This window comes from Herpailurus yagouaroundi, unplaced genomic scaffold, assembly GCF_014898765.1.
Source record: "Herpailurus yagouaroundi ecotype Mexico unplaced genomic scaffold, PumYag 140, whole genome shotgun sequence".
Taxonomy (NCBI): domain Eukaryota; kingdom Metazoa; phylum Chordata; class Mammalia; order Carnivora; family Felidae; genus Herpailurus; species Herpailurus yagouaroundi.
This window is the reverse complement of record NW_024412395.1, coordinates 40,174,008-40,184,077: the sequence shown is the minus strand read 5'-3', so window position 1 is coordinate 40,184,077 and position 10,070 is coordinate 40,174,008. Positions and strand designations below refer to the sequence as shown.

The 10,070-nt window shown below is 38.1% G+C and overlaps 1 protein-coding gene across 1 annotated transcript in view; it reads left to right on the top strand.

The window, feature by feature from the left end:
• CCDC148 (coiled-coil domain containing 148) overlaps window positions 1-10,070 on the top strand; it is a 253,948-nt gene that overhangs the window by 218,399 nt on the left and 25,479 nt on the right. The window lies entirely within an intron of this gene.

Below are 10,070 nucleotides of genomic sequence, written 5' to 3'. Positions count from 1 at the left end.
TAATAAAATTTTAAAATGTTAGTATTAAACATAAAATGAAGATATCAATAAGGACTTGTGATTTTTTTTTGTTTTAAATAAATTTTTCTCTCTCTGGAAATAGTCACTGAAATGGCCTAGAAACAATGACACTTCAATAGCAATGAGTATATCTAGTACTATTTAAGTCTGTGATGGCCCTCCCTTCTGTTATCCCTCTGTAACTGGGGTCACTACACTTTTTCTGTAAAGGGCTAGATAATAAATATTTCAGCCTGTGGGCCATACACTGCAGGTGCTAAATCACACAGACTAGCATCTACCTCAATTTAGGTATTGATTCCTAAATATTATTTTCTCTTTTTTTCCCCCATTTCTTTTTCTTTCTTCCAAGGTTTTATTTAAATTCAAGTTAGTTAAGGGACGCCTGGATGGCCTAGTCAGTTAAGTATCTGACTTCGGCTCAGGTCATGATCTCACAGTTTATGGGTTCGAGTACCACATGGGGCTCTGTGCTGAATTGCTCAGAGCCTGGAGCCTGCTTCAGAGTCTGTCTCCTCTCTCTGCTCCTCCTCTGCTCACTCTCTGTCTCACTCTGTCTCTCAAAAATATATAAATGTAAAAAAAATTTTTTAAATTCAAGTTAGTTACCATATAGTGTAATATTGGTTTCAGGAATAGAATTTAGTGATCCATCATTTACATATAGCACCCAGTGGTCATCCCAACAAGTGCCCTCCTTAATGCCCATCACCGATTTAGCCCATCCCCCCACTTATGTCCCCTCTAGCAACTCTGTTTGTTCTCTGTATTTTTAAAAAATTTTTCTTTAATGTTTATTTATTTTTGAGAGAAGGAGACAGAGTGTGAGCGGGGGAGGGTCAGAGAAAGAGCGAGACACAGAATTCAAACAGGCTCCAGGCTCTGAGCTGTCAGCACAGAGCCTAACCCGGAGCTCGAACTCACAAACTGTGAGATCATGACCTGAGCCAAAGCCGGATGTTCAACCAACTGAGCCACCCAGGCACCCCTCTTGGTTCTCCGTAATTAAGAATCTCTTATGGTTTGTGTCCCTCTCTTTTTTTTAATCTTATTTTTCCTTCCCTTCCCTTATGTTCATCTATTTTGTTTCTTAAATTCCTCATATGAGTGAAATCATATGGTATTTGTCTTCCTCTGACTGACTTATTTCACTTAGCATAATACACTCTTTCTATCCACATTGTCGCAAATGGCAAGATTTCATTCATTTTAATGGCGGAGTGATATTCCATGGTGTGTATGTATATGTATATTTACATATATATATAACTCATCTTCTTTATCCGTTCATCCGTTGATGGACATTTGTCCTCTTTCCACAATTTGACTATTATTGATAGTGCTGCTATAAACAGTGGGGTGCATGTGCCCCTTCAAATCAGTGTTTTTGTATCCTTTGGGTAAATACCTAGTAGTGCAATTGCTGGGTCATGCTGTAGTTCCCTACTGGTTTCCAGAGTGGCTGCACCAGTTTTCATTCCCACCAGCAGTGTAAGGGGGTTCCCCTTTCTCTGCATCATCACGAACAGCTGCTATTTCCTGAGTTGTTAATTTTAGCCATTCTGACAGGTGTAAGTTGGTAGCTCATTGTGGCTTTGATTCGCTCTAACCATCATTTTCACCTAAAGGAACCAGGATTAATTGAAAAGAAAATGGCTGATTCTAGGTCTAGAGCTGAGAAATTATAAGTGGAGCTTAGACTGTTTTATTTTGTCAGCTCATAAATGTTGAAGAAATAATAGATTTAGAAACTGGCACTTTTTTTTTCCAATATATGAAGTTTATTGTCAAATTGGTTTCCATACAACACCCAGTGCTCATCCCAAAAGGTGCCCTCCTCACTATCCATCACCCACCCTCCCCTCCCTCCCACCCCCCTTCAACCCTCAGTTTGTTCTCAGTTTTTAAGAGTCTCTTGGGGCACCTGGGTGGCTCAGTTGGTTGAGCAGCCGACTTCGGCTCAGGTCACGGTCTTGCGGTTCGTGAGTTCGAGCCCCCCGTCGGACTCTGTGCTGACAGCTCAGAGCCTGGAGTCTGTTTCGGATTCTGTGTCTTCCTCTCTCTGCCCCTCCCCTGTCTCTCTCTGTCTCTAAAATAAATAAACGTTAAAAAAATTAAAAAAAAAAGTCTCTTATGCTTTGGCTCTCTCCCACTCTAACCTCTTTTTTTTTTTTTTTCCTTCCCCTCCCCCATGGGTTTCTGTTAAGTTTCTCAGGATCCACATAAAAGTGAAAACATATGGTATCTGTCTTTCTCTGTATGGCTTATTTCACTTAGCATAACACTCTCCAGTTCCAACCACGTTGCTACAAAGGGCTATATTTCATTCTTTCTCATTGCCACATAGTACTCCATTGTGTATATAAACCACAATTTCTTTATCCATTCATCAAACTGGCACTTTTCAATCTCCAATGTAATAATTATTTCAGGCAAAGATCATCAATAGATAGTAAAATCTTTGGATGGAAAATTTTTGAGAAATAAGATATTTATGCAGAGCCAAAGTATCACTCAATGAATTACTTACTAAATGAAAAGAGGGGGGAAAACATGCCTGTACAATGGGGAGATCTGGGTATCGCCACTTTAATCAAATGTACTAATTTAACATGACTCATAGTGGACTAATAGCTTGACATTGTGCCTTCTGAGATGATGCGATATTAAATACATCTTACATCACCTTTTTGCCCAAAATACTTTATCTCAATATAACTGATTTTCTAGTATAGGAATTGGCAAAGATTTTTTAGAAAGAGATGGACTGTAATTTTTTTAGGCTTTGTGAGCTATATGGTCTCCTGTGACCAGTCTCAACCCTGTCCTTATATCAGGAAATCAGCTATAGACAATATGTAAACTAATGGGTGTGGCTCTGTTCCAATAAAACTTTATTTACAAAAAATAAAGTGGGGTATTGGATTTGGCCTGTGAGTTATAGTTGGTCAACCCTTCCTTGTTTGAGACTTAACTTACAGGAAATTCAGGGGGAAGAGGAATGAAAGGAAATAATTAGATACCAAGAGAAAATAATCAGATAAATCCAAAATGACAGACATGTTGCAAAACCACTTTAAATGCTTCAAAAAAGTGAATATCATGGGTAAAAGAACTGATAGAACTGTTCAGACTAAAATAAACTAGTGAGACATAACCCGTTTCAGTGTGTGGATCTAGATAACAATCTTTTTTTTAATGTTTATTTTTTATTTTTGAGAGAGCGAGAGAGAAAGACAGAGCACGAGTGGGGGAGGGGCAGAGAAAGAGGGAGACAGAATCTGAAGCAGGGTCCAGGCTCTCAGCTGTCAGCACAGAGCCTGACGTGGGGCTCGAACCCACAGACGTGAGATCATGACCTGAGCAGAAGTCGGACACTCAACCGACTCAGCCACTCAGCACTCAGCCACCAATGGCTCCCCAACAACCATCTAATTTTATACATGGGCCACTAAACCCTGCGTCTCCACCCCCATTCTTGTGCAGATGATTTTTTGGATGAATGTACAGAATCTTTTGATTATCCTCTGCCTCCATCAGAATGATTTACAATCACTACCAGAATGACCAGTTTGAGAATGTCTCAACCCTCGTGGGTTGCTTTTCAAAGTCTCATGACATAAAATTGATCGTATTTTTATACTAAACTTTTGATTACAATTATTAAGAAAGCAAGTTTATGAAGAAAGAGGCAGAAAAAAAAACACCTATGCTTTAATCACCAATCTTTAATTATCATCAGTTACAAGCAAGCTTGTATCATTTGACCCTTATATTCCCAAAGGAAAAGAAACATTTGCTTGTTCCTGATAACAATCTAAGCAGATAACTATATTTTTACCAATAATTATAAGGCGACCTTCCTTATTCACCTGCAATTTTCTTGTGAGACATGACTTGGAATTAAAATCTCAATTTATTTCAGAAAATGTCATTTAGAACTCCTAAGTTCTGCCATAGAAAAATAACTTAAAAATAACTTGTCAGTTGAAAACGGGTTTTACCCATGGGGGAGGGAAAGGAAAAAAGAAAGAGGTTAGAGTGGGAGAGAGCCAAAGCATAAGAGACTCTTAAAAACTGAGAACAAACTGAGGGTTGATGGGGGGTGGGAGGGAGGGGAGGGTGGGTGATGGGTATTGAGGAGGGCACCTTTTGGGATGAGCACTGGGTGTTGTATGGAAACCAATTTGACAATAAATTTCATATATTGAAAAAAAAAGAAAACAAATTTTAAATTAACATCAACATCTCTTTGTACTGAAACTATTTTAAGAAAGTTATTTTCCAAGCTTGAAATATCATATACTTTAGAGCAAACTAATAAAGACAAGTAAGATTTCTTATAGACCAAGACAAGATGTTTTTCCCCCCAATTCACACCTTACTGCCATGACACTTTTCTGTTCTCCCAGTAAAGCCTATACACAAATTTAGAGCAGACTTCCTTACATTCAACTAATCTTTACTAGTCTGATCATCCCTTCCTTGATTTTTCCACTCTTGTTTTAGTTTCCTTAATAAGTCATCTTTGTGAGGACAAAGCTGTTTCAAAATCAGGGCTTAATGTCCCTCGTCGCATTGAAAGTTTCTCCTGCTTTTGCTTCTTAGGGGAGATGTTTTTGAACTTCACAGTGGCTTTTCAGTTATGTTTAACAAAGGGCTAAATAAAATGTGTGCTACCAGTAACATACAAAATCAAACAAGATAAATTTAAACACAGTTCACTGTTTCTACCTTTTTTATCCTACAAACCATCCTTACAGGATGATAGTTTTAAATGATCTTTTCCAACCTATAAAATAGATCTTGGGCCACTACAAGTATTGCCTGCAGATATTAGCCAAGAAGTTCAATGAAATCCCAGACATCACTACAAAAGAAAGCAAAAACATGAATTGGCATGTGTATAAAAATCACCATAAATTTGCATTTGGGAGACTGAATGATTCCTAGTGTGATTCAGAAAAATGATGAGTATGACTCATTGGGCTATTCTTTGTAGAGGGCCAGAGTTGATGAACTGAGCCTCTAGTATGGAACTCAATAGTGATTTTATTCCAAATCTATTAACCTATTTAATTTATAAGTTAATAATAACCGAATGCCTTCTATATTGTCATAGAGTAATGAACAAAAAGGACAGTCCCTGATTTCAAGGACCTGACGGTCTAAATGGGGAATTTAAATACTCTTGGTGAGAGCAAGCGCAAAGTACTATGGGAACACATGGAAACAGCATCTAAACCAGGTAGGCAGTGGCAGGGGGGTCAGGAAGTCTTCGTGGTAGAAGGAAACATCTTTCAGAAAGGGGAAATATCTTTCTGCCAAATACCTGTGGCTATTTTAAGGAAGTGCCAATAATTTGGTATAGTTGAAGCATAGGATTTGGAGTGGCTTGGGGAAAGGTTCCAGTGAGAGAAAAGGTTGAGTAGATATATAGAAGCCAAATTATGATAGTCCTCCAAAGCCTTAAATCTTGTAGGGTTTGAGTAGGGTAAATTCTGACTTTTTAAATTTATTAATTATAATTAATTGAGTCAAACAATTACTATATATTTAGTGGTTTATACCCTATTTCCCAAAAAAAGTTTAATGTATGCACAGAGATTAAACAAATTCCAGAATACTAGAATAAAAAACTATGGAAATAATTACCCTGGGAGGTTGCATATGTTAATGTATTAATGGATTCAAAATGGGATTAGACACACAAAATGGATGTAGTAGGTTATTAGGGGAACTTGTTTATTTAAGGCCCTCCCACAGAGGGATCTCATTGGCATGATCAGACACTGAGTCTCAGACAGAATGTTTTCTTGGTCTGAGTTAGTATTATGTGTCTTAGGTATTTATAACCTTATCCCTTATGTATACATACCCATCTATTTGGGGTACTCTTAGTATATATGATCTTCAGGTGAGCTTAGAACATCAGAGAATATTTAGAAACCTGAAGTCCATATCTACTTTTGGGGAAAATCCAGACATCACATCTTCCATTGACTGCATTTTTGGGTGACTTTTTAGTAATAAGATTCTCTACCTCCAAATTAAGCTTCTATGGAATCATTGATTAAAATGGCTGATTAAAAACAACTTTAGGGGGGGGAAAGCCGTTAAGATAATTTTCTTTTACTGAATTCCTCTCAAGTTCTATGAAGTGCCGTAAGTTGAATCTCTCTGAACTTATCCTAAGTGGAAACTGAGAACAATGACTCCTCTGTATAAAATTCCCAGGCATTCTGCAAGATCACTTTCAGCTTACCATTAGCCTTATCACTGCCATATAAAGAGTCTTACTTTCTTTATATTTTCTTGAGTCAGTTCCTGATCCTTTAATAACATTTGCTGACCTCCTCCTGAATTCCCTCTTAAGAATTCAACTATTGATTCAAAGACATTTAATGATCTCCCTTTCTAGTGTCTTAGTAGATACAGAGTTGGGCTTAAATTGTAGTTATTTGAAGTTCAACTTAGCTAATAAGAAGTAACTATACAACTGCTGTACAGAGCCCAGAGATATACCCACACAAACACTGATACACACATGTGCAGAATAGGGTCTAGGGGACAATGTAGGTAAAGGAGCAGGGATTTCAAACAGAGAAAAGTCAGATATAAAATTTATATAAAGGAATTTCTGACTTCACCTTAGAGAGGAGTGCCAATTAATAAAATAACAATTCAATATGAACATTATTCAGGTCAGTTGTTTGATATAGATTATACTTCCACATGTTTTGACTTGGGAGATGTCAGACCACTTTGAAAGGAAAGAAGGCTGGAGGAAATGGGAACTTGTGAATTAAAGTCAGGAAATTCCACATAATTATACTGTACCTTTGTGTTTCTCCATCTTAATACTAACTGGATTCTCAACAATAATGTGCTGGTAAATATTCAACAACTTGCTAGGGGTTTGGGATACGGCATGGAATAAGCCCTGATATGTAGTAGCATTTACTGTCTTCTGTGGTGTACATACTTTTACCATGGTTTATTTCAAACAACCTACTTGATGTCACTTAACACAGAGTTGAGATACTTGCATACCATTATATATTATTTCTACTGTATAGATACCACAGACGTAAATAACCTCAAGAGCATAGATAATAGTAAAATAATTACTATTTGATTTTATTTGTTACCTTTCTTTTAATTTTTCAATTTTTTGTATATTGTATTATTTATACAAGTTATTAATTGTAATGTATTTACTCCAGTAAACATGTTAGATTATTTTCAGGTGTACAATGTAGTGATTCAACAACTCTACGCATTACTCAGTTCTCATCACAACAAATGCACTCCTTAATCCCCATCACCTATTTCACCCATCTCTCCACCTACTTCCCCTCTGGTAATCATCAGTTTGTTCTCTATAGTTAAAAGTCTGTTTTTTTGGTTTGTCTCTCTTTTCCTTTGCTCATTTGTTTTGTTTCTTAAATTCCACATGAGTGAATTTGTATGTTTTTTGTCTTTCTCTGACTTATTTCACTTAGCACTATACTCTCTAGCTCCATTCATGTTGATGCCAATGGCAAGATTTCATTCTTTCTTTATGGCTGAATAATATTCCATTATGTGGAATAATATTCCATTCCACATCTTCTTCATCCATTGATCAATTGATGGACATTTCAGCTGCTTCCATAAATTGGCAATTGTAAATAATACTGCAATAAACATAGTCATGCATGTATCCCTTCAAGCTAGTGTTTTTGTGTTTTGGGGGTAAATGCCCAGTGGTGTGATTACTGGAATGTAGGGTAGTTCTATTTTTAACTTTTTGAGAAACTTCCATACTGTTTTCCAGCGTGGCTTCACCAATTTGCGTTCCCATCAATAGTGCATGAGGGTTTTTTTTTTTTTTCTCTACATCCTCACCAATACTTGTTTCTTGTGTTTTTTGATTTCAGCCCTTCTGACAGGTGTGAGGTGCTATCTCATTGTACTTTTTGATTTGTATTTCTGCAATGATGAGTAATGTTGAGAGCATATTTTCGTGTGTCTGTTAGCCATGCTGCCTTTGTTTCTAAATATAATTTATTTTATTGTAAGTTAATATAATTTCATGTTTATTGATGCCTGTATTAAGCAACTAGCTTGCAAAGATCCTAAACATCTAGCAATTGGCTCTCACCAGCTGGTATGAGGCAGCTTTGGCGCTTGACCCCAGCAGATGAAAGCAATCATGACGTAGGTCGCATGAAGAGATAATTGTGATTCCCTATGGATAGCTATGGAATTGCCTGTGTGCAGACCTACTGTGCCATATTAGCTGTGCTGCCTCCCCTGTGAGTTCTCTCAAAATTCAGAAGTGAGGTCCTATGCCTCATGCACCCAAGAGACACTCTATACTCGTTGTGGCTTGTCTGGTCAGTTTGAAGAAAAGTAAAAGCTTTCCCAGAAACTTTGAAGTCTTGAATGGAAGACTGAAGGAACTTCAGTCTTCAGTATGGAGGTGGTGTTTTCATCTGGTCTTGTTAACACTGGTAGCTTAGGAAGCAGAATCAAACACAGAAAACTCTCAGGATGTGCTGTACATGATTGTGGGGAAATAGGTTCAAAAATTCCTTATACTTACATAAATGAGGTAGAAAAAAGCTTAGGCCAGAAAGCTGCCACCACGGGACGAAAGCACCCAAGGTTAGTTACTGAGATATTGTAATGAGATCACAAGAAACTTGTTATATCACCTGCAGGAAATTACTTTCCATCTGGCACCAATGTACCTTGATCACAAACACCACTTGCCCCTCAGACCCTTTGCTTCTCTCACACACAAGTTAATGATTACTGACTGATTGTTTTCTCCACGCTCACCACGTGTATAATATCTTGTTTTCTCCACATTCACCACGTGTGTAAGATCTTGAGTACTCAATAAATACGGAGATAAAACGCCTGTTCCAGCTTTTGTCTCCTCCTGGACGTTAGTCTCTCTCCTATTTAATTCTGTGTCCACTCTCTTGCTGACAAAGGGAGAACTCCAGGTTCCTAGTCTGTGACACATGATCTTTTAAAAATTGTTTCCTGGGTGGTCTATGACCAGAAAGAGGGGCTCTGAGCTAGGAACAAAGATACTTCTTGAAGAGGGAGCAAATATTTTCAACAGGAGTCTTACAAGCCTAATAAAGGTGGGGGAGGGGAAGAGTATTATCCTAAATTTTAAGAGAATAGGCAAAAATTCAGAGAACAAGAACAAGACCTTGGGGCTAAATAGGTGCTGAATGGTGATGAAACCCCATGCGTATGACTGGAGGTTTGATCATTATAGGGCAGAAATTTGGACAAACTTTAAAGTCAGGATGTTGGATGTGCCTTCATGTGAAATGGCCAAACACCCGAGGCACATCAGGAGACAACAGTATCAGTTAATATATTGAGGGGGAAGTGGAAAATAACAAGAATAGCAGACTTTGGGAGGATTTGGAGAGTGGGAAAAGCATAAGATACATACCTTAAATACTGAGAATAATCCCATAAGGTCCCTTAACTGGAAATAAAAGCAGAGAAGAGAGAATTTCTCCTACCTAAGTCCACATCTGGGCACCAATGGCCAGAAGTCAGGGAGGGAGTATCCCACATGTTCCCATAAACAACAATGGAGTAAACTTTGTTAAATTATGTTTTAAGAAGTTTATTTTGAGAAAGAGGGAGAGCATGGGGGGGGGGGTGTTAGAGGGAGAGCGAGAATTCCAAACAGGCTCCATGCTGTCAGCACAGATGGGCCATGAGATTGTGACCTGAGCCAAAAACAAGAGTCGTACCCTTAACCGGCTGAGCCACCCAGGCACCCCAGGAGTGGAGTAAATTAACCCCAAGTGAGACAAGTAAAGATTGCAACATGTGCAGAGCTATCAAAGTGAGTTTAGGAATTACCAGCAGGTGATGGCGCATACACACATATCAGGAGTCTGTGGCAGAAATCTAAACCAAGCTGATGAGCAGGACAGGGATGGGATGCTGGAAGGAGAATATTATAGTCAGAAGAGGCCAAGTGTGTGGGAACATCCAAAGTAAAACATTAAGCGGGTAATGAA